Genomic DNA, 27,108 nt, shown 5'->3' with positions numbered 1-27,108 from the left:
CATGCCTCGGTGGGAAGAATGTATGTTTTGCAGTTGATGGATAGAAGGTTCTATAAATGGCTGGTAGGGTCCAATTTAAGTTCAGTGTTTCTGTGTTGATTTTCTGTCTTGATGATCTGTCTAGTCCTGTTGGTGAGGTGTTAAAGTTGCCCACAATTATTGTATTGCTGTCAATATTTTTACTTAGGTCTTGTAGTATTTGTTTTAAGAACCTTGGTGCTCTGATGTTGAGTGCTTATATATTTAAGATTCTCATATCTTCTTGTTGAATGAATCCCCTTATTGTTATATAATGATCTTGTCCTTTTTTTTTTTTTTTTACTATTAATTTAAAGTCTGTTATATGTAAGTACAGCTACTCCTGCTTGCTTTTGGTTTCTTTTGACATTGAATATAATTTTCCACTTCATTACCTTGAGTCTGTAAGAATCTTTACCAGTTATGCGTGTTACCTGTAGGCAGCATATTTTTGGATTCTGGTTTTTTATATATTCTGTCAACTCATATTTTTTAAGTAGTGTATTTAGTCCATTTATGTTCAAAGTTAATATTGATATGTGAGGTGTTCTTTTTTTGTCATAATGTTGATTTTTACCTAGTTTCTTTGTAGTCTAAATTATGTAATTATTTTATAAGAACTGTGAGTTTTAAGCTTTTGTGTTTTTTTATGATGGCGAGGAAGCTTTTGTTTTCATGTTTAGAACTCCCTTAAAGTCTAGTGGTAATGAATTCCCTTAGCATTTGTTTATCTGGGAAATACTTTATTTCTCCTTCATTTATGAAACCTAGTTTAGCAGAATACAAAATGTGGCTTACAGTTTTTCCCCTTAAGATTTAAAATAGGACTTCATTCCCTCCTGGCTTATGAGGTTTCTGCTGAGATGTCTGCTGAATGAAGGGATTTCTTAGGTGATTAGATACTTTTTTTCGAAGGATTTTACGATTTTTTTCACTTTACATTGGCTTAAGATAGTCTGATAATTATGTGTCTTGGTGAAGATTATTTTGCAGTGTATTTTCCTGGTGTTCTTTGAGCCTCTTGTTTGTATATGTTTATCTACATTTCTAGCAAGAATAGGGGAAGTTTTCCTTGATTATTTCCTAAAATAGGTTTCCTAAACTAGAAAATTTTCTTTTCTTTCAGGAATACCTGCGTCTTATAGGTTCAGCCATTTCACGTAATCCCCATACTTCTTGAAGGCTTTGTTCATTTTAAAAATTCTGTTTTCTTTATTTTTATCCTACTGGGTTAATTTGAAAGACCTGTCTTCAAGTTCTGAAATTCTTTCTTCTACTTGGTCTATTCTACTTTTAAAGCTTTCAACTGTATTTTGTAAGTCCTTCAGTGAATCCTTCATTTCCAGATGTTCTGTTTGGTTTTGTTTGTTTTTAAGTATTTGTCTCTTTAGTAAATTTTTCATTCATATCCTGGGAATTGTGTTTCCTGATTTCTTTTTGTAAATTTTCAGCTTTCTCTTGGATTTCATTCAGTTTTTTTACAATCCATATGAATTGAATTCTTTATCTGTCATTTCAAAATTTTCATTTTGGTGTGGATCCATTGTTTGCAAGCTAGTATGATCCTTTTGAAGGCATTGAAACACACTGCTTTTTATACTGCCAGAGTTCTTACCCTGGTTCCTCCTCGTCTGGAGAAGGTGTCACTTCTTATTTTGAATTTAATTTCATTTGGATGGGACTTTTTGATTTTTAAAAATTTGTCTCCCTTGAAGATGTGATTGTAACATATGTTGTGTTTTTCATTTCATTTTAATTTGGTGCTTTTAGGGACCATGGCTCTGTATGAGTTTCTTGGTTATAGATACCTTTGTGCGGTGTCTTTCTCACATGTAGCAGTTTATTTGGCATATGTGAAGGTTGTCTGCCTTCCACAGGACTGGGATTGTGAAGATCTTATCTCGATTGCCGGTATTGTGCCCTTCTGTAAGCAGATTTTGTATTGGGTTGTGCAGTTCAACCTTCAGGCCAGTAGGTGACACTAATGAGTAAAAGCCAGCTATAGCAGAAGCTGATGGGTCTGATCTTTGTTTTCTGGGAGGGCCTTTTTGTTGTCTCAGGTGATGAACAGACAACTATGGAATGCCTGATTACAGTGAGTTCCCTGCTCAGCCCTGGAGAGGGGTTCAAAGCTATGCAGGGTTGGACTGCCAAGCTCACCCACCTATACCTCAGTGATGAGCACAGGCTTCATCCCTGACTGGGGGAGCGGATATCTTGGTGAATTGTGCTAAGTTCTCCACAGGGGATAGGGGGCTGCACTAGCTTCATGTCCTAGTCTGGAAGGATGAACACCCTGTCCTGGAGCTGGTGACTTTCAGTTCAGTTGGACACTGTTGTCTATCTCCAGGCCACAATGTCTCTGAGAGTCACAGAAAAATACATGTCCCATGGCTCTCTGCTGGAATAGTTTCAGGGCAGAACTTCTTCCTTAGGACAGCTTTGTAGCTTACATGTTCTCTGCAGGGATGCTACTGCTCTATGTAAAGATGGAGAGGGGCCCTACCTTTAAGCACATGTGGGTGGTATTAATACCACCTGTGGTGGTGCCAGCAATTTGGATCTGCCCAACCTCAGACTCCAGGAAGAGTGTTCAGGTGCCAGCAGTGGTAGACTAGCTTAGGAAATCCTCAGTCCATACACCCCTGTCTAGCATGCTCAAATCCTAGGGGGATCAGACCGGGACTGGGGCAGCATAATTGTCCTCAGGCCCACAGGGTTCAAATACTGGCTGTGATAGCGCGGGCTGGGCTAGTCACCTGGTCGCCAGCAGAACACTTAGGTGGGGGCAGGGTGGGCGCTACAGGCCTGCTAGTAGGGAGAGTGGGCCCATTTCAGTGGAAGTAGCATGGAATGCAGGACGCAGACCTCCAGGGCCTGTGTTCCCAGAATGGCACTGGGTTACAGCTAGAATGCTCAGGTGAGGGCAGGGCAGTTTTGCCATGGGCCTGCCACCAGGGAGGTTGGGGCCCTCTCAGTGGAGGCAGGTAGGTGTGGTGCATGCAATCTGCTCATGTCCCAGTCTATGGGAACATTTTCTATATGTGGATGTGTCTATATATGTAGGTATGTTTTTTAAAGCTTTCCTTTTTCTCTCAATAAATTAGACTTGAAGCAACTAAGAAGACATATAAATGTGATTATAAATTTGAGTAAAAACTCAAAAGGCACTATGGAATGTTTCACTTTTCTTTTTCTTTCTATCAGAATGTATTGGTAGTTAGTTAAACTTGGTATGGGCTGTCAAAATTTGAAATTATAAGGTCAAATATTCTCCTAGCCTGAACATTGTGTTTGGTAAAATAATGAATTTTCTTTTCTCACTTCACCATAAATTCCAACTTAAATCCAACTTTATTCTACACTACCAAATTGTTTGGTGGCTTATATCTGCTCAGGCATTAACTATGTATCAATATAGCTATGGAATAGTTTGGAGAAAGGATTTTTCTTCTTTAGTGACCTTGCCCTTGAGCTTTTCAGAAAACTATTATGGATGACAGTTTTTGCCTTGGTAGGCCTTTCTTTACTTATGCCTGATGGAAGTTTTAATCACTCAGCCCAGTTTTTTTCTCTTTAAATTCTTTTTTATACACTTGGAGGTAGTACCATATAAATCTTATTAAGGTTCAATAAGCTATTAAATTTTTAAAATCTTGCTAAATTGTTTGAATTTGATGAAACGGAATCAAATAAGTTAATGCATCATTTTGTTTAGTTTATTTGCTGCGTATGCTTAATGATTGTCCTTTCAATTTCATGTGATGGGGAATGATGCTAAGAAGCAGCCCTTGATTAGATTTTGGATATCTTTTTCTCTTTACATTGTTACATTCAATTTACATATCTTGTGTATTTTTTGATGCTGTTCACTATGTTCTTTCATTTTCTAAGCTTTTAGTCATTATTATATCTGTTCTATAAACCAGGATCCCATGGGGTTATTGTGATGCTTCAATTAGATACATGTCAAATAATTGAAAAACGACCAAACATTTATACAGATATTATTATGATTCTTTCTTAGGAGATATGATGCTGTAATTTCTGTTTTACTAAGTAGGTTTGAATTTAAATTTGATTTCTACTATAAGTCTGAGCAGGGTCTTTTAAATGAACTGCATGTAAAAGTAAAAGAATCTTTTGTGCTTGGGGGATTTGACAGGTAAAGTATGCCAAAGTATTATGTAGCTCACCTCACATTGAGGAGGACAGTTAATGGAAATTGGAATCCTGTTCATTTCAATATAATTGAAAATATATGCAGCCTCTGCTAATATAAGATTGTAATTTTTTTTATTCCATAAAGTTACACTTTAAAAAAAATCCTCTAATTTATTAAGCTAAACACAATTTTGGCAGCAGGGATAGGATATTTCTACTGGGAGAGGAAATCTTTAGCTTCTGAAATTTGTTCTCTAATAACTTTCTTTACTAAGTCCACTTGTCTCTGTTAATGTTTATTTAGAGTACATCCAGTGCTATTTCTTAGTTTAAAAAAAAGGTAGGAAATGCTGGTCTGGGATTGTGTTGTAATTGTGGTGGATTTAGCCTTTAAAGTGATGAGAAATTACCCGCATATTCAACTCTCTTTACTATATGTTGCCTCTTTACTAAAGATTGCATCTCTGACCTTCCATCTGTATCTTTGATTAGTCTGGAAAATTTTCAAACATTATTTATTTGAATATTCTGTGTATTTTCTTTTTTATATCCTTTTATGCTCCTGATTTATTTGTATTTTAGGCCAGCGCTACTCAAAGTGTGATCTTCAGATCAGTGCTTCTCTGCAAACTGATTTTACTGGTCTGTAATGAATTAAAGACAGAAATTCAGTGTATGCATTTACAAACTTCTATAGCAACTTGACATTACCACAATGTCTATTAAGCATATGATTTTTTTAAAAAAATAACTTTTATTGCATTTTACAAAAGTTTTCTCTCCAATGGATTGTCAATTTAAAAAATGGTTTTTCATTACATATTTTCAGAAGTTATTTTGTTTAGACCTTGCTCGTTCTGTTCTTTAGGTTTCTTAACTGCTCTTACCTAGTTTCTTTCTGTGTCTCTGGGCTACATTTTAGATAGATTTTAAAACATCTTTTTCTGTTCACTAGTTTTCTCTATTTGAAAGAGTTGATTTGTATCAACTCTTAAATTTTACACTGAATTAAAATTTTTACTGATGTTTTTATTAAAGTTTCTGTCTTTAATTCATCACAGACCAGTAAAATCAGTTTGTTGATGAACGCTGATCTGAAGACTGCATTTTGAGTAGCACTGGTCTAAAATATGAGTAAGTCATCTAGATAGCCTTTTTATTGCTTGAAACAGTCTTGATTTTCTGTAGTCTAATTCTGATGTCTCTTGTTTGTGTTGGCTCTCATTCATTGTGTCTGGTATTCCTTATATGTTTGTTTGTTTATTTATTTATTTTTTACTTGAGTAGTGTTTTGTGGAAAGGTGTCATTCTTTGAGGCCTGAATTGAAGTTATTTTCTTTCATTTAAGAACACTTTAAACGACATCTTTGTATAAGATTTATTGGATTTTACAAGTAGTGCGAATTTCGTCTGAGAACCTCTGTGGAGGCCACTTTATGGTTACAATGTCAGAAGGATTGATAAAACATTCTCAAAATGACAAAATTATAGAGATGGAATACAAATCAGTAGTTTCCAAGGGTTAGGAATAAAGGCTGTGACTATAAAGGGGTAGCAGAGGGAGATGTTTGTGGTACCCATTTGCTGTTAATGTGATGTAGCCTTTTGGCATACTAACTTTACATAGGTGTTTCCTTTTGATAGATTCCTTACAATCTTATTTCGCCAATGTTAGGCATATACACTCAGGATGAGAGCTGGTTTCTGAGCTTTCATTTGTATATAACTTATGTGGATACTGTACTTTCTTGCTAGCTAAGCAGCTAATTAAAACAGATTTCCCTCCTAAGTTTTAAAGGTGTATCTAATAGTATAAAGATTCCCTCCTAGGTTTTAAAGGTGCATCTAATAGTTTTCCATACTGCTGGAAAGCAGTGTCCCTATCTATCTACAATTTAGTCTTATCAAGTATGACTATTTTATGCCTTAGTTCTCTTATAATTTTGTTATATAATTATTTTTCCTTTTTTCTTTGGTGTGTCAGATTTTTTGTACAAACCATTACAGTCAACTCCTCGTTATTCTTTCTAGCTTTTTTTCCCACTGTTCTTTGATTAGCCATGTTATAATTTATTTATTTATTTATTTATTTATTTATTTTTATTTCAGCATATTATGGGGATACAAATATTAAGGTTACGTATATATTAAAGACATCATTGTAGCCACTGTTTACTCCTCATTCCTTCGTGTTTAAATGCTTTCTCTTCTTTTTAACTCTCACTGGTTCTTCTAGCACTGTTGACATTTTGGGCTAAATAATTGATTTATGTCAGGAGACTGTCCTGTGCATTTTAAGATGATTAGCAGCATCTCTGGCCTCTACCCTCTAGATGCAAATAATATCTCTCATTTGTGACAGCCTAAAGTTTCTCCATACATTAACAAATGTCCCCTGGGGGCAGTATCTGCCATAGTTGACAACTGCTGTTCTAGCCCTATATGATTTTGGTCTCAGCCAAGGAGCCTTCTCTGAATATCCCTGCCTGCTGTGACGTTTTATCTTCTGAATTTTTTGTAGTACATATTGTCTGGATTATACATTTGCCTTGTATTATATTTTGTTATAAATTTCTAATTCATTTTTCTCTTTCTTTCTCAACTTGTGTGTGTGTCTCTTACTTTCCAATTTCTAGAAGACTGGGACCATGTATTCTACTTTTTTGTTTCTTTGATATTTTGATCAACCCCATGTACTTGTTAGTAGTTTTAAACACAATTAATTGCTTGCATTTTCTCTTATTTTTCCATTTTTTTTATGTGGTGATAATGGGGGTTTTGGAAAGTGGATCTCTCTAAAAAATGTGGAGAACTTTGAAGTATTCAAAAATTTGAGACTCTGTTACTGGTAATTATGAGACTTTCAGACAGTAGAATTAATACCTGTATATTAATAAAAATTGTGTATATACCCTGTAATAACTCTGGAAAATTCAAGACAATTGAGATAATTATAAAAATAAAAGAAGGATATAATTTCTGATCAATGTGTTCGTTATACAAGTCACCAGAAAAATGTATAGCAGGGCAAAATTTTAAAAAAAGTAAACTGAGAAATATAGAAAATGGAAGGATTGTTGAAGTATGAAGGACAAATGATTAGTTCCACAGAGTGAGATGAGCAAAGTAATCAGTGTGTCGGGGTAAATTGTTAGGGATGATGGATGTAGCATCTGGTTAGGAGTGACTTGTGCAAAGCTGAGAAACGTTATATGTGAATGTGGGTAAGTCGAATACAAGTTGGACACAGGGAAGTTGGCTTCTTACTACCAACTAAAGAGAAACATAATTATAAGCATAGTATGTGTTCATTGTAGAAAAGTTTGAAAGTAATGAAATGTATGAATAGAATAAAATTTAGTTACAGTTCTTAATACCAGGAGCTAAATCACTATTTTAGTTAATTTAATTCTCTTAAATTGTATATGGTCTCAGTTTCTCTGTCTAGATATTACTATATGATGGGCCTTTGTGACAGCAAAGGAAGTCAAGCTTTGAGACGATTTCTCTTCTGACGCTCATTTAATTCATGTGGAATCCATCTGCCCAGCTTCTTTACCTTGCCAATTTGTTTCCAGTGGTCCCATGTTGTTGGAATAGTGAGGTCAAACCTTTCTGCTAATTCACATGTAGGTTGACATGGATTTGCTTCCACTACAGCTTTCATCTTGTCATTATCCAACTTAGTGTCAGGTTGCCCACGTGGCCCATTTTCAAGATTAAAATCACCAAAATGGAGCTTCTCAAACCATCCATGTACCATGTGTTCATTGGCCACATCTTTCCCAAACACTTGTTGATATTTTGAGCTTTCTGCATTGCATTGGTTCCATGATGGAACTCATATTAAAAAATAACTTGAATTTTTTACTTATCCATGGTGTCACAAAAATTGCTCTAAAAAACATTTGAAAGATAATCACAAGCCAAAATGTGCATTTGAAAGACTGAGGATGTACCTTTACAATAAACATAAAACAAGAAGCATCAAAGTGAAATGTCAGAGATATCAACTGAGTACTTAAGGAAATCGGACATTTCATACTTAATAACCTATATACACTATAGTGTATTTACATGTATATTTATATAAAACCAGAGTATGTTAGTCTGTTTGTCTTACTACAAAGGAAATACCCAAGGCTGGGTAATTTATAAAGAAGAGATTTTTTTTGGCTCACAGTTCTGCAGACTGTATAAAAAGCATTTTGTCAGAATCTCCTTCTGGTTAGGGCTTCAGGGAGCTTCCAGTCAAGGTGGAAGGTGAAATGGGAGTGCACAGGTCATATGGTGAGAGAGGGAGCAAGAAGGGGAGGAGGTGGTGGCAGGTTCTTTTAAACAGTCAGCTCTAGCCTGAACCAATAAAGTGAGAACTCACTCATTATAATAGGGAGGGCACCAAGCCATTGATGAGGGATTTGCCCCCTATGACTCAAACACCTCTCACCAAGCCCTACATCCAAAACAGGATCAAATTTCAACATAAAATTTGGAGGGGACAAACATTCAGACGATATCAATGGGTTACTATATATGAAATGTTTTATATCCTTTTATTGTTTAATATTATGAACATTTTTTTCATATCAGTAAAACTCTTAGGAGTGATATTTAATGACTACATAGCATTGTATTCTGAGATTATCCCCAAATTTATGTAACCATTCCTCTAGTAAACATTTAAGTTTTCCTTCATTTTTATTAATATAAATATAATTGCAGTAAACCTCTGTAATGAAAATCTTTGATTAAATCTTTCATTTTCTTTGAGGACTTGTAACCTCTACTGTGGCCTGCCTCTTTTGATTTGCCTCACAAAATTTGTTCTGTGTTCCGTAGTACTATTTTGGTAGTGTTGTAGACTATATTTCCTAGTTTTCCAAGTGGTTAAGTGTGAATAATGGACTGTTATGGTTTATGAGATATTAGCTGAAATATACTGTGAAAGATGGGAACAGGGAAGACCTTTCTTCCTTCTTTCTTGTTCCTGTTGCCTGCAATGTTGAATGTATTAGCCAGAATTCCTATAGCTTTCTTGGAATAGGAGGCAACTTTAAATAGAAACAGTATATGGGAGAGCAAAAAGATAGAAGGAACTTGGGCCCCTATACTTGGAGCTGCCATATTAGCCTTTGATTGTCTACTTACTGCTGGATATTTACATGGGGGAAATAAGTTTATTCCCTCTTCCCCCTCTCTCTTGTTGTCATTGTTTGATTATTGTTTTTGGTTTGGGAGGGGTGTGACCTAATCCTAGCTTATAAAAAAAAATCATTGTTTAAAGGCTCCATGTAGTAATGTAATCAGTCCAATATAAGGAAATATGCGTTGTGTCATGGTAGACTGTAGATCCATGTGGAAAACTGAAATCCATGTTGACACTGGAGAGAAATTAATTGGTGTTGAAAGATAAACACTTAAAATGATATAAAAAATACATAAATTCTGGAACTATTTGGTTGTATTGATGAATTTTGTTCTCAGGTGCTTTTAATAATTATAACAAATATTTCAGGGAACACTTGATAGCTTTTAAGCAAAAAACAAAACACTGAGGATTATATCTTATATTGTATCACAATAATCCCTTCCAGCCTTATGAATCTTTAATATTATTAAATATCTTAGCTAGTCACTTTGATGGGATCAGTTCATAAATGTAACTTTTAATGCTCTCATATTAACTTTGAAAAATTTAGATATATGAAATTTAAAAAAAATATTTTTATGAAAATAGATTTACTGTTTTTTAATATTTATTCTAATCAAGAAAGTTGGTCAAAGCTTTGGATAAATAAGTGAAGAATACACATTTAAAAATCAACCAAAATGTTTGTACCCCCATAATATTCTAGAAACAAAAGTTAAAAGGGAAAGAAAAAAAAATAATTACTATTTGTGCAGTTTTAGGTTTATAGAAAAATTGTGCAGAAAATGCAAAGAGTTCCCATATACCTATTCTCCCAAGGAAACATATTTTTCCCCCAGGAATTTCACTATATATGTTATACATAGAGAAAAGACTCTACATCTCTGAACAAAATATATTATTTGATAATAGGAAAACCATACAATACTAAAAATCTTTTTACTGTAACTCACGGTTTCCCACCCTCATCACTAGTAGCACTTTGGACCAGATAATTCTTTGTTGGGGGATACTGTCATGTGCATTGTATTACAGGGTGTTTAGTAGCATCCCTGACCTCTGCCCACTAGATTCCAGTAATACTTCCCAGTCACAACCACCAAAAATGTCTGTAGACCTTACCAGATGTCCCTTGGGGAACAAAATCACCCCAATTGAGAACCATTGCTCTAACCAGTATACTATGTTTTAACATTTTCTGTAGTTTTTTAGGTTGGGCTGAGCTTAGGGGCTGTATATAGTTCATTGAATCTTCACACTGAAGATGTGTAAACAAAGTTTGAGTCTTCCCTGCCTTTTGGGCACTGAATGTAGTATACATAGTTTTACCGAACCTCAGTTTCCTTCATTGCAAAATAGGTAAAATGTTACCTAACTTGAAAGGTGTTGTGAGAATTCATTAAGGTAAATTATATAGAATATTTTGATTAATGTTAGTTTCTTTTTCTTTGAATGTTGTATTGTTTGAATTTATTCCCTTTATTGTGTCAAAAACCTATCACAAAATTCTTATTTCTATGAGAAAGGCCGTCATAGTTTGGGATCTACTATTTATGGATATCAAGAATGCTATACTGTGGGTAGATAAAAACTTTAAATAAATGTTAAATGAAGACTGATTTATGAGGTCGATTATGTTTTGACCCTTTCTGGTGCTCTGATTAGATTGTGACTTGGTTCAAATTTGAACAGTTAAGTGATCTTGCATTCTTTCAAGGACTTTTAGCTTCCCAAATTGAAGATAGCATTAGATGTCAGCCAATCACTTTGTCCTTTGAAGTTTTTGTCTTCATCTCTGAAAGCCAGCCAGTTGTAACAGCTTGTGTGTCAGCTCTAATAGATAAAGTTGGACTCTGCTGGGTTGAACTTAGTCCACTAAAGACTTCTAAAAATTTGACATGGCTTGCAACTAATAATGACCACCTCCCATCATTATTTTTAAAATTGTAAAACAATGTTCACTGATGACATAAATTGCTATTTATAATAATTAAGGTTATTCTTCATGTTCTCCCCTTGCAGAAAATTTCAAGACTTGGTTAAGATAGGAAAACTGTCAGAAAGGCCAAACCACCATAATATTGTAAGTATTTCTTTGAAAAAGAGGTATAAGTTAAGAATATAAGTGTCCATTTGTTTGAGGAAAAATATGTTAGGCAAAGGTATTATATGTAAAATATAGAGGAGGCTATATTATAATCACGTTAATAATTTTTGAGAATTTCAAAATGTGTTCTTATGTATTGAGATGAGGATTTTACCAATAGCATTGAAAAATATTTCTAATTCTAACAAGGATTGATCTAGTTTGTGTAAATTTGCTTATTTAAAGCTATCAGAATCCGGAAAATCATTGTAGTTTTGTAGGTTGTGGTATGTTTGGGTGACTTATTGTTTGGGTTATTTTGCAGAATTATTTATTTGCTGATTTATTTATGTATTTCATTATTTATTTATTTGATTATTTAGTAAATTATTTATCTGATGAATTATTAATACATCTTCATGACATGCTTTCAATTATTTATAACTTAATTTTGAGTTTATTGCTTTTAGAGGCTGCATTGTTACTGACTAGTTTTGATTTTTTTCTTTGTGGTTCTTGAAAATTAAAGTATTAGCTCTAAGGCAAAAGTATATTCATTGCAATGCCCATAGTTTTTTTTTTTTTTTTTTTGTAATTTACAGTAGAGATAAAATTTTAGTTATGCATTGTTTAGTTTTAAATTTACCTATGTAGAGTTACCAGTGATAGAATGTTTGTGTGTTATGTGCATACTCATTGTAGAGCCCACTTACAAATTCATGATATAGCCTATCATTTGTAAATAGTGATTGAACATGTAAATCTCAGTTTACATTATCCGTTGTATCTCTAAAGGGCAGGTCTGTATTTCTTACTTGCTTTAGAATAAATAATAGATCTGGTTATTTTATTTGAATGGCAAATCTGTTTTGCCACTGGAATATTTTTAGGATAAAGTTCAGAGAAAGGAAGTCCAACTTAGATTTGGATCCCTGAGATATAAATATTACTAATGTAGTCTTTATTCTTTTAAATCCCCATTATATGTGTATTTGGAAAACAGCATGATGTTTATATAGATTTTTATATCACTCATAATGAAATATTTGTTTCATATCATATCTCTTATGGAAAGCTTTATATCATTTTGTTTTAATGAACTACAATGGACAAAGATCTTTATAAACATGAGATAAAGTTTCTTTGACTTTAGCTAATAATTCTTTTATGTAAAGTTTCTATTTTTAACCAAATAAGATCATTTTTTCTTTCTTTTGACTCTATTTCATAACATAGTGCAATTATTAGGGCTGTCTGATTGAATGGGTTTAATGAATAGGTTAAAGTGGGTGAAAGAGTGCCATGTACACAACATTGTCTTTATTTTGTGTGTGCTTGCATGCATTACTATGTACTTTACAGTTTTAACACTTCAGAGAGAAGCTGCATTGTACATTTCAAGTTGAGATTCTATTGAAATATGGTGAAAATGGCCTCTGTAGACAGGTTTCACTATAAAATTGTAAATTATGCATATATATCTAAATTTCTTATTTTGAAATATTGAATATATGAATATTTAATTAGAATGTTGCTTTAGTATCTTCATATGCTTGCCTTAAAAGAAGTGTTTTCCTTTGATTTATGTACATGGATTTAGAAATGTGTGTATCATACATATCTGTGACTTTTCTGTTCTGGAGATAAACAGCCACAGATACTATTAGATACGGAATTTTATTTTTAAATGTACTTCAGTATGCCACTATAGTCTTCTTTTGAAAAAAAAACAAACAAAACAAAAAGCTTCCTTCTACAATGTTGAATAATATGTATATTAGCTGCCATGATAATCTATGCACCCTGCATTATTAACAAATAACATATATTTTGGAAGTACTAGCTGTGTCATCCAAGTGATCTTTCCTTGGAAGACACACATATATGTGGACATGTATGCAGGCATATTAAATTTTCTCCTGACATGAGATAACTTTTTGAGACTTATCTTTTAAAAGAGGTATTCATGCTGGCATATTGAGTTCTTATTATGTATAGGCTTAGTGCTTATATCTTTTACATGGATTATTTTTTGTTGATGTTCATTGTGAGATAAGTACTGTTATCTTCATTTTTGGAATGAAGAAACAGAGACTTCAAGATGTTAAGTAACTTGCTCATTGCCACACAGCTGAGGATAAGTGGTGATGCTAGGGATCAGGATTCATTTAGTCTAACTCAATGGCTTTTCTTCATATCCCATTACAGTTTTGTGTGCATGGATGGTATAATGTAGTTTTTAACTAAAGCTTTAAATTTTTTTAAAGAGAATGTAGTTATTTATTTCTACCTTGATAAGTTTAACTTGCAACATATGTTCACTTTGTGTTACATTTAGTCATCTTTCTCAAACAGCAAGCAAGTACTTGAGCTGCTTGAATATTGTGATTTGATTTTTTTTATAATCCTGTGTCCTTGAGCAAAATTACATGTGGAAGAAGAATTTGTGCCTTGGGGGTATTGTGTATTTGCCTTGTGGATGTCCAACACTCAGATCAGATCTTTTGAATCTTAAGCCCAAGGCCATTTCCAGGCCTCTGTTAGGTAGTGATGTTATTATCATGGTCAGACACATACATATTATTAAAAGAATGACTAAGTGCCTGATGCCTAAGCTTTTATAGAATTGACCACAAGCATACTATTATGTATAAGCCTACATATAGTCTTTAATACAAAGTTAAGCATTTTAACATGTGCATAAAAAGGACAAGAAAGTAACCAATTATAATTTTAAACAGTTAATGGTCATTATTTAAAAGATTCTGGGGATCCTTGAAGAATAAGGAAAGATGTTATGAATTAGTGTGAGGTTAAGGGGAAAGGATCTTTCTAATCCTGTTTGGTGTCTGAAGACAGAGGGAAGCCTCCAACCTGAGTTTTTAATACACAAAGCACATCAAAGAACACATGAATTAGAAAGCAGAAGAGTTTGGGGGATGTTGGTATGAGTGCCATAAGTAACTGTATGTGTATGACTGGCAGGCTGCTGTACAAACACTCAGAATTTTTAAGTTAGAAAGATTTTTCAACTAAATAATTAATGTTACATCATAAAATCCTAGAAATGTGATTTAGTAATATGAAACACTATACTAGCTAGGAAGACCATATAATTTATCTTCTAATCCAGGGTAGTTTTGAGAGTAAAAGGTTATACTGTAATATGTAAGGATAGGAGGTGCAAACTGACCTTCCTGGCCAAATGGAAACTATGGTAATATCACAACTTCCTATTGGGCAATTCTTAATAGTCTTGCATAGTGTATATTTAACAGGAATCTTAATTCACATGCAATACCTTTAAGAATGTTTTCTTTTATTATAAAACTGACTTCTATTATGGGCAGCATTTATGTGTTTTTGTGTATGACTTTAGTAAATGGTAACTCTGATGTTTTATAGCTTTTGACACGTATTTTCAAGGTGAAAGTAAAAGGGTATTACTATTGAGAGCAGAAAGTTAAGTATGAAATTTGGTCATAGTTCAGTGGATAGTTCTAAAGTTTTCTTTGTATCAAACATTACAGGGGTTTTTGTGTTTGTTTTGCCTTGTAAATCTTCTAATTAATAGTATGTTTGACATTGTACTGAAAGGTAATCTTATTTGTTGTACCTTCAGAATTTTTAATTTCATCTTGGATGAGCTAGTGGTCTTTTTTTTTTTTTCTTTAAAAGCCATGTTACATGTCACATATGTTGATAAAGCTGGCAGTTTTGCCAAAACATCTTTGGAAACAACTGTGTTTCCTGAAATTCTGTGTGGAAAGATAGAAATCTGTTGATGAGAGTAGCTTAAAATTTTGCATTTTGATAGAATTTTCTTTTTAATTTTTTCCTGATGTATTTTTATCTGACATGGCAAGTTACATTATTAAAGTCATAATTAGATTAAAACATTTTTAATTTATGGCTTTTTGTGTTTAGAGCATACATGACTTGTTAAGTTGAACTAGGTAACTATCATCGTAGCATATTTGTATTTGAATGTGCCTTAAAAAGTTAAAAAATTCTTATGTAATAAATCTTATTCATTCATATGTATAATATCAGAACTTTTTTGTTGTTGTTCAGAAAGGCCTATTATGCATGGTAACAAAGGAAAGAGGTATCCACATATTCTCCCTGAAGTTTGTCACAGTAGAAAGCACTTCCTGAAATACTTAACTACTACACTTGTAAGAGTAATAATATGGCTTATATGTTGGCTCTGAGAGTAGCTTCTTTATAATTATGACAAGTAAAGGTACAGCCAAAGGTCACATTAAACACAAGATTTCTTTCATACCTCATCCATTTTGTGGATAGCATGTGAAATGGTTTAGGTACCTGTATTGATGTTTCAGCAGAGCAACCAAGGTTGTTCTCATGGAATTGTTTCAAGTATCTTTCCCCTTACCTCCCATGCGGTTTCAAAATTTGGCATAAATGTGTATTTGAATTCTGGACTGGTAAAGTAGAACCTTATTAAATTTAGAGTTTGCAAAATAAAACAGGACCTTGTTATACTTCAGGGATTTCTTAGGCCAGTATATAATACCAACATGCAGGAATCTTTAATACTACTATGATGACTGAATGCAAAGTCTCAATATTGACTACCTTAGTATTGATATTGTTCACTGAAACAGTAAAAACCAAACAACATAGAAACAACAACAAAAACAAAATAAAATCACACAAGTTATATAAGCATAGCATGCTTATAAATCTGCAATCTGTGATTAGATCCTATATTTGACTTTAATTTGGCTGTCTAAATAAAAGTTGAAGTATTAACAAAGTCATATAGGAAAACTTTCTATTAAAAATGATTAAGGCCGAATGCTGTGTTGCATGCCTGTAATTCTAGCACTTTGGGAGGCTGAGGCAGGAGGATCACTTGATGTCAGGAGTTTGAGACCAGCCTGAGCAAAGAGAGAGACCCTGCCTCTACCAAAAATAGAAAAATTAGCTGAGTGTGGTGGCCTGCACCTGTAGTCCCAGCTACTTGAAAGGCTAAGGCAGGAGCATTGCTCAAGCCCAGAAATTTGAGGTTGAAAGGAAGCTATTAATATGATGACATCACTGCACTCTACTTGGAGTGACAGAGCGAGAATCTGGCTCAAAAAAAAAAAATGATTAAAAGAGAATATACATTAGCAAATCTCTTTAAGTCACCCTCAGTAAACAGTACCAAAAAATATAGGCTGAAGAAGCGACATTTAGAAGAGCATAAAATTGGTGAGTTATAAATTCTAGTATAACTGATAAAAGTGTTTCCTTCATTCTTTTTTTTGAAATACTTTTTCCTATTGTTTCCATGTTTCCTAGCATGCTTTTTCTTACTGTAAAACTTACAGAGTAATGGTTTTCAAATGAAGATGGTGGTGCCCCATAAGGGAATCTTGGACATTTTTAGAGGGTGTTTTGACTTGTCACAATGATTGTGAGGGTGTTTTGGCATTTAATGGATGGGAATCATGGATACTAGATATTCTACAATGCAGGGGACATTCCTGGACAACAAATTGTCCCAAGTACCTACCACACATCATCTGAATGTCTACTCATTAGATATGAATGTTAAACTCCATTCAAAGATAAATCAGTAATACTTCAGTGTATAAATATATCAACAAGTTTTTATAAAATGTTACATGAAGAATCTCATACTTTAGGGGAATTCACTGTGGAAAGGAAACTTAAGTAATATAAATTGTCTCAATATTTTTGTGTAATTTATTTCACACATTTTTTCCACTTCTTGATTTATAGCATGTCCAACTATATATTTAGTTGAAAAGTTTTCAGTTCAGTAGTACAGTTATTGAAAGATGAACAACACATTGCATATATGTAACAGAGGATATTGGAGACTTCTCTGGCCAAGTATCATGGCTTACACCTGTAATTCTAACACTCTGGGAACCCAAGGCGGGAGGATCACTTGAGCCCATGAGTTTAAGGCAGGAGTGAACATGGTAGTACCATTGCAATCTAGCTGTGGTGATGAAAAAAAAAAAAAACCCACCAAACAAAAAGACTTCTGTTACCAACAAACTTAAAATTTAAATTAGTGTATCTCGTTACATTTTATTAATTAACAACAATTATTTAAAAATATTTCATGATTGCCATCCTAAATATGAAAGCTTCATTTTTTTACAATAATGATAATAAAGGCATTGTTAAAATTACTTATGAAAATTACTTTTATATTGCCTAGTTCTGAGTTTTCGTCTGTTACTGTCTCCAATAATCTATTCTACAACATCCCTATAACTTGCATTACATTTCTTTATTCATTCCTTTCTCTGTTTTCTATTTCACGAGGGTGTGGACTTCATTGCAATTTTAGGTACTAGAGATTTAACGTATACATGCCTTGGCAGCATGGTAGGATTTGTGGGTTAGATTGTAACCATACTGTCCCACATTTTAGCATTCTCCTCAGAGATTGGATAGCTTTGCTGTATTCTTATCTGTGGATCCCAGTTCATCATTTGTTTTCTTTAACTTCCTCATTATATTGAAATAGTTCCTAGGAAAGGTTGAAATGTCTTTATTTTACTCTCAGACTTGATTAATGGTTGGATTGGGTATAGAATTCTAGGCTGCAGATAACTTTTTTTTTAAAATATTGAAGTCTTTGTTTCACAGCATTCAGTGTTACTGAGAAGTCTGTGGCTACTTTTTTTTGTCACTTTATTTTCTTTTTCACTACATATGACCTATTTTTGTCATTTTGGAAGCTTTTACAATCTTTTTTATCTCTGAAATTTTATGAGGATGTGTCCTGGAATGGATTTATTAATTGTTTTGACTGCTCTTCAGAGCCTTTTCATTCCAAAAGCAAATGTCCTTCAGTTTAGGGATATTATCTGAATTACTTTCTTCCCCTTCTTTTTCCTTCAGTTCTCTAGTTAACCACCAGGATAGTAGAAGTGGAATTTGTGAGGCTGAGTCATTGCCTAACTGTGGGCAAAAGATTTGCTTCTCCTCAGTGTCTTTTATGATATGTTCTGTTATGAGTAACTTCTTTTGATAAGTTATTCATCTATTTTCCAAAGATTTGTGATGTCTTTCCTCCTTTTGTCACCATTACCCCCTATTTTTTACCTTGTGAAATGTACTTTTTAAAACATTATTAACTGACATTTTAGTAGGGCTTTGGGAGGGAGGATGAATAAGCTCATGTGGTTAATCTGTGATTGTTGAACCAGTCGTCTTGTGTACTGTTCACTCCTTACTTTTTTTCCTAGCTTACTCATTTTGCAAGATGCAGCTCTTTAAAGCTTTCCCTGATTCTTCCTCATACTTCCCTGAAAGTAATTTCACCTTACCTCCTACATACCTTGTTATAGCACTTATTATGGTACATAATAATTATTAGTTTATTGCTTATTATAAGAACAGAAATTATCTTATTTTTACCAGTGTCCATGTACAAAACATAGTCTTTCTTAAATGATTGAAAACATAAGCAAAATGCAGAAATGAGGTAGATAATAGTTAGCAACAGTACAGTTTTGTCAGAAGGAGTGAAATTATTTCTTATTTTAATTCTGTTTCAATTAGTCTTTGATAGGTTAAAAAAACTTAGTGTAGATTTATTGATTTCAGTAAAATGTTAATATTATTATTGTCCTGGGGTAATCAAAGAAATGTCTTAATATTGAAGCTAAATTACAAAGTAGACATTAGAGTTGAAATGTAAAGGAGCATCTTTCTTGATGCATTTAATTAGGAATTGAAGTATAAGATATTAGAAAAAAGATAGCTAGCAGATAGTTTTATGTATTAAGGAAAGTACAACAGAATTCTAGAAAAGGGGAAAGAATGGAGAAAAAGTCTGTCTTCTTCCATTTGCGTAGCATTCCAATCATTCCAAATAGTAAAATTAAAAATTCTAAGAAAATTTGATCTTTTTGTTCTGTGAGAACATGTCATATCCACAAACAAAAGGAAAACATCTAAATTAAGCACAAGATTTTGTTAAAGGTCTTTGTCACTCTCTTCAGTTGAAACTTCACCATCATAATTATCTGTTGCCTACTTTTGGAAGTTTTCCTTTGATCATAATATTTTGTTTTGTTTTATTGATTTTTAACTTTAATTGTAGGAAATAAAATTGGCTTAATTTAAACTATTTTACTCATGACTTCAGCTTTCATATATGTTTAATAGGTGAATCAGCAAATGTGTATTAAGTACATACAAGACTCTGATTGGTATGCAGAGTAGTTGGAGAGATACTCACTTTTGAGAAGTTATCTTCTCTTAAGAAGCTGTATGCATGCAAAGAGTGGAAGGTATAGATAGCTAGGCAGAGTGCCTTGTGCGTATAATCCCAGTTTCTTGAGAGGCTGAGGTGGGAGGATCGCTTGAGCCCAGGAGTTCGAGGCTGCAGTGTATAAGGTTCAATAGGATAAGAAATTTCTCAAAATTGTATATGATTGATTACTGATGAATAGCCCAGATGAGGTTTATAGTAGTTTAGCTATCTTTAGTATTAATCGAATGTTCACATCTTCTTCAGTCATATCTTAGGCATGATATATATACAAAGGCAGTAAGCGTTGATAACTTAAAATTACTTAACAGCATTCTAAATTTTATTTTTCATATTTATCTCTCTTTTTAGCTATAGACCAAGTATTTATAAGGCCTGGTCATTTTTATGCTTGAGTCTGCTTACTTATTAGAAATGTTCTTGAAATTGCATAGAATTACTTTTGGCATGTTGCATTTTTACTTATTCATATACATACTATTATAATGTTTTCATAAAATCATTCAAGTTTAAAAAATTATAGAGATTTTACACCAGAAACATTTGGTAATGAATTTTTGCTGTATACTAATATTTTGCTTTGTAAAACATGGTTTGAATTCTTTGTTCTATGCCCATGTATTTTTATTTAAATTCAGTATTCATATATTTTCAAGAGTAGTTTTAGGATAAAGTTAGGTATATACTATATTTTCCATTCAAGTTAACTCATTTTTCCCTATCTTGAGACCATGTATTTCATTTAGAGTTTTCTCTAAATTTTCTTGAGGCCGGGCGCAGTGACTCACGCCTGTAATCCTAGCACTCTGGGAGGCCGAGGCGGGCGGATTGCTCGAGGTCAGGAGTTTGAAACCAGCCTGAGCAAGAGCCAGACCCCGTCTCCACTATAAATAGAAAGAAATTAATCGGCCAACTAATATATATAGAAAAAACTAGCCGGGCATAGTGGTGCATGCCTGTAGTCCCAGCTACTTGGGAGGCTGAGGCAGCAGGATTGCCTGAGCTCAGGAGTGTGAGGTTGCTGTGAGCTAGGCTGATGCCATGGCACTCTCTCTAGCCTGGGCAACAAAGTGAGACTCTGTCTCAAAAACAACAACAACAACAACAACAACAACAATAAAATATTTTCTTGAGTGTACCACTTACACCATCTCCATCACACCATCAACTCCACTTCTTCAATGTCCTTTATTTTATATCCTACTTTCTATATTAGGTTACATTGAACCAAGTGTACACAAAAAACTTTATGAAAAGCTCAAATCAAGTGCAGGAAGGTCTTATGGAGAAAAAAGTATAATTATGTTATTGTATAAACTTTTAAAATGTTGTCTGGGAAGCTAAAACTGCTTAACAGATGTGATTGCTTCATTGTTTCAAATTTATGCCAATCAGAGTTGATAGGATTTGATCACACTCTAGTAGATTTATGAGATAAATTACAATACTGCATGACACACTTCAGATAGAAAAACATCAATATAAGTTGAATATGATTTGTTGTTTAGGCTAACAAGCCAGTAATTCTTTAAATCAAATAGTTGCTACTTTGAAAGAATAGTTATTAGTTTTTGTGGAAATTAACAGTATCTTTCATATTTTCTTCATGGTGACAAAAAGTATATGAAACTTTTGTTTTTGTATATAAATGTAATTGTAAAGGGGAGGCATCTTGTTTCTATGTAGTTATAGATGGCCTGTCACATTTCCAAAGACCTATAAAGAAATGGGATTGAACTTAAAGGAAATTTGGCTGCAAAAAAGTATAATACATAATGAGAAAAACCTGTCCTTGTGGTACTGAATTTCTTTAAGTTTTCATTAGATATGTCCAAAGTCTTCCTAGGATTTTTTTTAAAAACAAATAGAAGTTTAATACCTCACAACAAAGAAAATGGAAAAGAGTATACTTACTAATTTAAGTGACAGGTTCCCCTAGGGAAGTTAGAGCTGAGATATTGGGAGTCAGGCTCTTAACCCTGTTTGTTCTCAGCAAATGATAGAACTACTTTTTTAAAAGCCCTAGATGAGAATGTTTTTAATTTCATTCAGGAGGTCTACGTGGTGAAATCCTTCAGTTCAATTTTGAAATAAAAGCATGGGGTCTCCTGAGAACTTGATTTGAAATTGTTACTCAATCAAATAGTTTGTGGAAAGAAGATAGCATTTTTAATTTGATTGAAATTTTTAATTTTTAGAATATGGGAACAAGCCAAACCAATGATTTTTATGAAGGTAGACCCTCATGTTTCAAGTGAGGATGTTGTAAAATCTTTTTAATTTTTTCAGAAGAAAATTATTTAAGTCATGGCTTTGATTTTTAAAATTTTAGAAAGTACACAGGATAATGGAGCAGGCAGCGTTGTATTTATCTGTATTTATCACGCAGAATTTGTATTGTTAAAGTCCTTCCTTTCCAGAGATAGCCACCAGACTGTAATTGGTTTACCTCCTTCCTTCCTTTAATATGAATATACATTATGTGTCCATTTACATTGTGTCCATATGTGTCCATTTATATACCTAACTGAAATATTCTATTTGTTTTTATGGAGTTAGTTTTTTTTTTTTTTTAATTTTACTTTTAACCCAGTATTATTCCTGAACTATTATCTGCTACTCTTTGTATACTTGGTTGATTCACTTTAACTGTTTTGTAATATTTCATGATAGGACAACTTCATTACCACAATTTGTGTATCTGTTTCTCTTTTTACAGATATTTAAGAGTCAGGGTACTTTGTATAGATCTTTTCCACAGATACTCATGAGGCCCTGCCGGGCTCACTGTTTTCAGCACAGGAGACAAGCTGCTATCTATCAACTCTTACAGTGTTGTATCTAGGTTCTGGCATTAGGCAACATTATCAGGCAATTTGGTGTCAATAGAGCAGTGAGTTGCTTTCTCTTGCTGAATTTCCTGTTTTTACAAGCCAATCCACTGTTTCCATTCATGGCAAAGAAGCCTGCAGACAACCTTGATAGCTGTTCTTTTTAAAAAAATGTCCTCCCAATTCTCCTTCCTTCCCAGTATAAAAAAATATAAAATCTCTACATTTTGTGTGTGTTTGAAAAAGATGCCCTTTAAAAATATATATATATATATATTTTTTTCCAAGTTTTTGCATTTTGTTTTATTTTAACCTGTGGGTGGCTAGGACCTATGCTATTTGGGGTTTATTTTGCCACTGCAGCATGTGTGCTGGGTCTGTTGTGTAAATAAGACATGGTTTTGCTTAATATGAATGATATGGGCCCAGATAGTAATATAATTCTTTTAGTTAATAACAGTGAAACATTGATTATTAAAAAGATGCACTCTTATTTTGTGAACATTTTGGAATGTTTTAAAGAGATTATTTAAAAATTTTATAATCTAAATTGCATTCTTTAAGTTCAAATTTATATTATAATTTTCATTAACCTAGCTAATTTGATTTTAATGCTTTTTATATTTTTGAAGAAATCATGTTTGTAGACATCATATACTTAAAAGTATATTTAAACTTCTGTTATACACTTAGGATTGGTATTGTGGTGCTCTCTCAAACTATTAAAGAGAAAGTGTCAATTTATGAAATTTTTTGACTATGTGCCCAGCAGCTTGAAGCTGCCATGTAGAATGCCAAATATTAGACAATTAATATTATTAACCCTTTCACTGAAAATATTTCTTCTTGAAATAAAAGATTGAGTGAATTGCTACGTCTGGATCATTTCTTGTATATCAGTAGCTTTAGAAAGCTGAAAAATATGTATGCTGTGCAGTAAACAGATGCTGCTCTAACAATGCAATACATTATGTACCAAAAATGATCTGTGTTTTAATCATAGATGCTGATTTAATGAGACAAGACTAGCTTACATCAAAAATGGATTTAGGATGTGATTTTTTTTTTTTGCTTTCTGTGTGTTTTTTCTACATAATTAATAGACATACCTTTTAACATCATCAGATTTGGGGGGAAGCTTTTCTTTGATTTTTACATTTATTTCTGAATTCACAAGAGTTTGCAATTCAAACCCATTCAAAATAGTTATTAAAATATTTTAAAGAAGATGCCTTGTCTTTTTCTGTATTAACTCTGCTTTGCATGAAAAAAATTCCTTATGTTTTAAAAGTTCCTACCCTTTTTTGAGTGGGGACTAAATATTTTCTATAATTTGTGGGAGAATTCTCAGGGAGATAGTCAATGAATTGGTTACTGTAAGATGGTGGTGCTTGAGATTTAAAGTCTTTCTCAGGCAGTGTGCTTAGGTTGCCCCTTTGGGTTGCTGTTCACAGAGTCATTGGAATCTTCTCTCATTTATAAGAGAAGCACTTTGCTAGGCTTTGCTTTTGTTTCCTGTTCACTTAATTTATTCCATGAACACCCTCAAACTTGACTGCAGTCGCTGACTTTGAGCCCTTAACTTCTTCTGCATCTGGATTGTACATCTTGTTTGACAAATTTGCCTTTACATATGGTCAGATAATTCTATATTTGGAAAAAATATTCCTATTGTGTTTTACTCCACTGAACCTAGCAGAGTTAAATGTAGTTTGGATGCATAGGGAAGAATTAATGATTGGAAGATACAGAGTTGGTAAATTATTTATTCTGGCCCTGAGGAAGCTGAAAAGCTGAGTGAAAGACTAATAAATCATTTGTGGTAGTGCTGGTTGTCACTTCCAATTATTTTAGACGGTTTTGTGATAAACTGCAGCACCTGCTAGATATCTGCACACCCTCCCTTGATGCTGGTGGTGCAGCTTGTTTAGTCGATTATCAAAGGCAAGTTTGTGTAAAGTTTATTTAGGTTGGAAAGGAAATTACTCTTTTTAAGTCAATTTTGTTGCTTTTTCTCATTGTTGAGTGCTGTGAAAGGATTTCTGTGACATGGCCTGCAATCTGGAATATGCATGCCACTTTAGCCAGGAGAGACTCTCTTTATCTTTTGTTAAATTAAATACTTGAAGAATTGAGCTTCTTTATTATTCCCAGACTAATTAAAAACTACTTCAACTGAGATGATAAAGATTAAATCATCTTTTTGGTACCTTTTGATAGAGAACCACTGTAGCTGCTAGACCAGACTTTTTTCTTCATTTGTTTTTGATGCCTGAGGTTTTGGAACTAGTGGCCCTAAAAGGTAGTGAGGTCTCTTTTTGCATGGGTCCTAAACTCAGCTGCTAAGATTCTTTGAGAGGCAGAAAAGAATTGGAAAGAAAGCGTAGCCTAGACTGGTCTGGTTTTAGTGGTCTGGAAACAAGGCTACTTTAAAACTCTTGGAAAATAAATTAAGAACATTATATAATGTGCATGCTTTATGCTTGGAATTAACTCTTTTGCTTCTGTTAGAGTTTAATAATTATTTGTATTGAAACCCAGAACATTAGGTTTATTTCTGTATGTTCAGAGTGACATTGTTTCTACTGAGATTTTCAACTTTAACGTAAAAATAGGGGGAGGAAGATCTTACAATTCTATACAAGGAAATAATCTTGATAAGCATTCTTGTATTCATTCAGTTGCATTTTCACTCACTGACTTGCTTCTCCTCATCAAACATTTATTAAAGCTCATGTGTGCCAGTCCTCTGGGAACAGCTACTACCGCTACTGTTAGTAATAACAACTCTTTTTTAGATGTTAGTATGTGCCATGTACTCTTTTCTCTAAGCATTTTACGTGTATTAACTTATTTTAATACAACAATCCTATTATAGTGTTCGTAGTTTGTATCCTTATTTTACAAAGGAGCTTTATGGAGTAATAAGGCAATAGTGATTTAATTTTTTTTAAGAGTCTATAGAAGGAGGGAGACTTTTGTCTTTATAGTAAATCTTAGTTAATGGGATTTAGGAGTTTCAATCCAAGTAGTAGTATAATAATAACTATCAATTACTGAACATTTTATGTTTGATATATATATTATTTCACTTTTAACCTCTGGAAAAAATGATTATTATCTTGTCATGATGGAGATATTGAATCTTAAAGAAATCAAACTACTTGCCCTGGGTTATGCAGCTTGGGTGGGGGGTAGGGTTGGGATTTGAATCAAGATCTGAGTGCCTATACACTTTAATCAGGGGTTACCAACCCTAGTCCTAATGGACTTGGTAAGCCACAGAAAGCGGGGAGAAGAATTAGTGGGAAGCTGGGCAACTGGAGAGCTTTGTCAGAAGTGTCCCAGAATTGTGACTCTCGTGATACTTTTTTTGGGGGTGGGGGAGAAGTTAAAAATACAGATTTTTCATGAAATGTCCAGTTTTTTAATATTTTGACTATTTATTCATGATGAATTGTTTGCCCACTGCATGTGGCCTGTGGATGCCAGTCTGAAACCTCTGCATATTGCCTTTGGTAGAATTTGTATTGACCAGGAGATTTCTCTTCTAACTTTATCAGATTGAAAACTAGTAAAAGCTTATGAAACAGTATTATTAGATATGTCAGTAAAATTTCATCTTTTAGGGAGTTTAACAGACTAGAGTAAACATAATTATTTATGATTTTAGTAATCTTATATAGCTTATTATACACCTCAAGAGAGTTAGTGGAGCTTGGATTTCTGGTTCTTATGGGATACTAATAATTCAAATACAGTCTATAGCATAAAGCATCAAGTCAAACAGTAGAAAAAAATGAAACTAGAATTTTAAAAATCTAAGCAGGTATTAAGTTATGTAATCGTTTATTGAAATACTCTGTCTCTGCCTTCCCTCTCTCACCATGTGCCTAAAATGCCTTTTATTTCCTCCTTTCCCTGCTCATACACATTTCTTTGTGCTCTGAATCATGTGGGAGATTTAAGATACATGTAGCTTTTTCAGTGAAATGCCTTTATCAGATTACAGGTATCATGAAATCATATGTAGAATGTTTTTACTTTTAATAGAATATAACACAAAGATCAAGGTTTTAGTGAATGAACAACTGTTTAAAGGTCAATTGTTTTGTGGTTTTATTAATTGCTTTTATCTTACTTAAAATACAAATAAAATATTCCTAGAAAGAGCTTCAGTGATGTTTCTTAAGTGTTTGAAAAAATTCATACCAATCAGTTATTAAAAGGGTTTTTCAGTACAGGCACTGTGATTCATGCCTGTAATCTGAGCACTTTGGGAAGCTGAGGTGGGAGGATCACTTAAGTTCAGGAGTTCGAGATTAGCCTGGGCAATGTAGTAAGACCCTGTCTCCACAAAAAATTTTTAAAAATTACCTGGGTGTGGTGGCACATACTTATAGTCTTAGTAGCTACTAAGGAGGCTGAGGTGGGAAGGATCTCTTGAGCCCAGGCATTCTAGGGTGAAGTGAGCTACAATTGTCCCACAGCACAACCTGGGTAATATAGCAAGACTCTAGGAAAAACTAAGGGTGGGGCTATTCTTCCATAAACCTAGATGAAAAACCTAGCCTAATAATTATTA

General features: G+C 33.4%; 1 protein-coding gene across 6 annotated transcripts in view; it reads left to right on the top strand.

Moving 5' to 3' along the window:
• Positions 1-27,108, top strand: part of TBC1D5 (TBC1 domain family member 5) — a 529,649-nt gene that overhangs the window by 44,476 nt on the left and 458,065 nt on the right. For all 6 annotated transcript variants that reach the window (XM_020289588.2, XM_076005553.1, XM_020289677.2 and 3 more), the window contains exon 2: positions 11,354-11,414. The gene's annotated coding sequence lies outside the window, so the exon portion shown is untranslated. The remainder of the gene's footprint in view (positions 1-11,353; positions 11,415-27,108) is intronic.

Source organism: Microcebus murinus, chromosome 1 (assembly GCF_040939455.1).
Source record: "Microcebus murinus isolate Inina chromosome 1, M.murinus_Inina_mat1.0, whole genome shotgun sequence".
Taxonomy (NCBI): domain Eukaryota; kingdom Metazoa; phylum Chordata; class Mammalia; order Primates; family Cheirogaleidae; genus Microcebus; species Microcebus murinus.
This window is presented reverse-complemented; position numbering and strand designations above follow the sequence as displayed.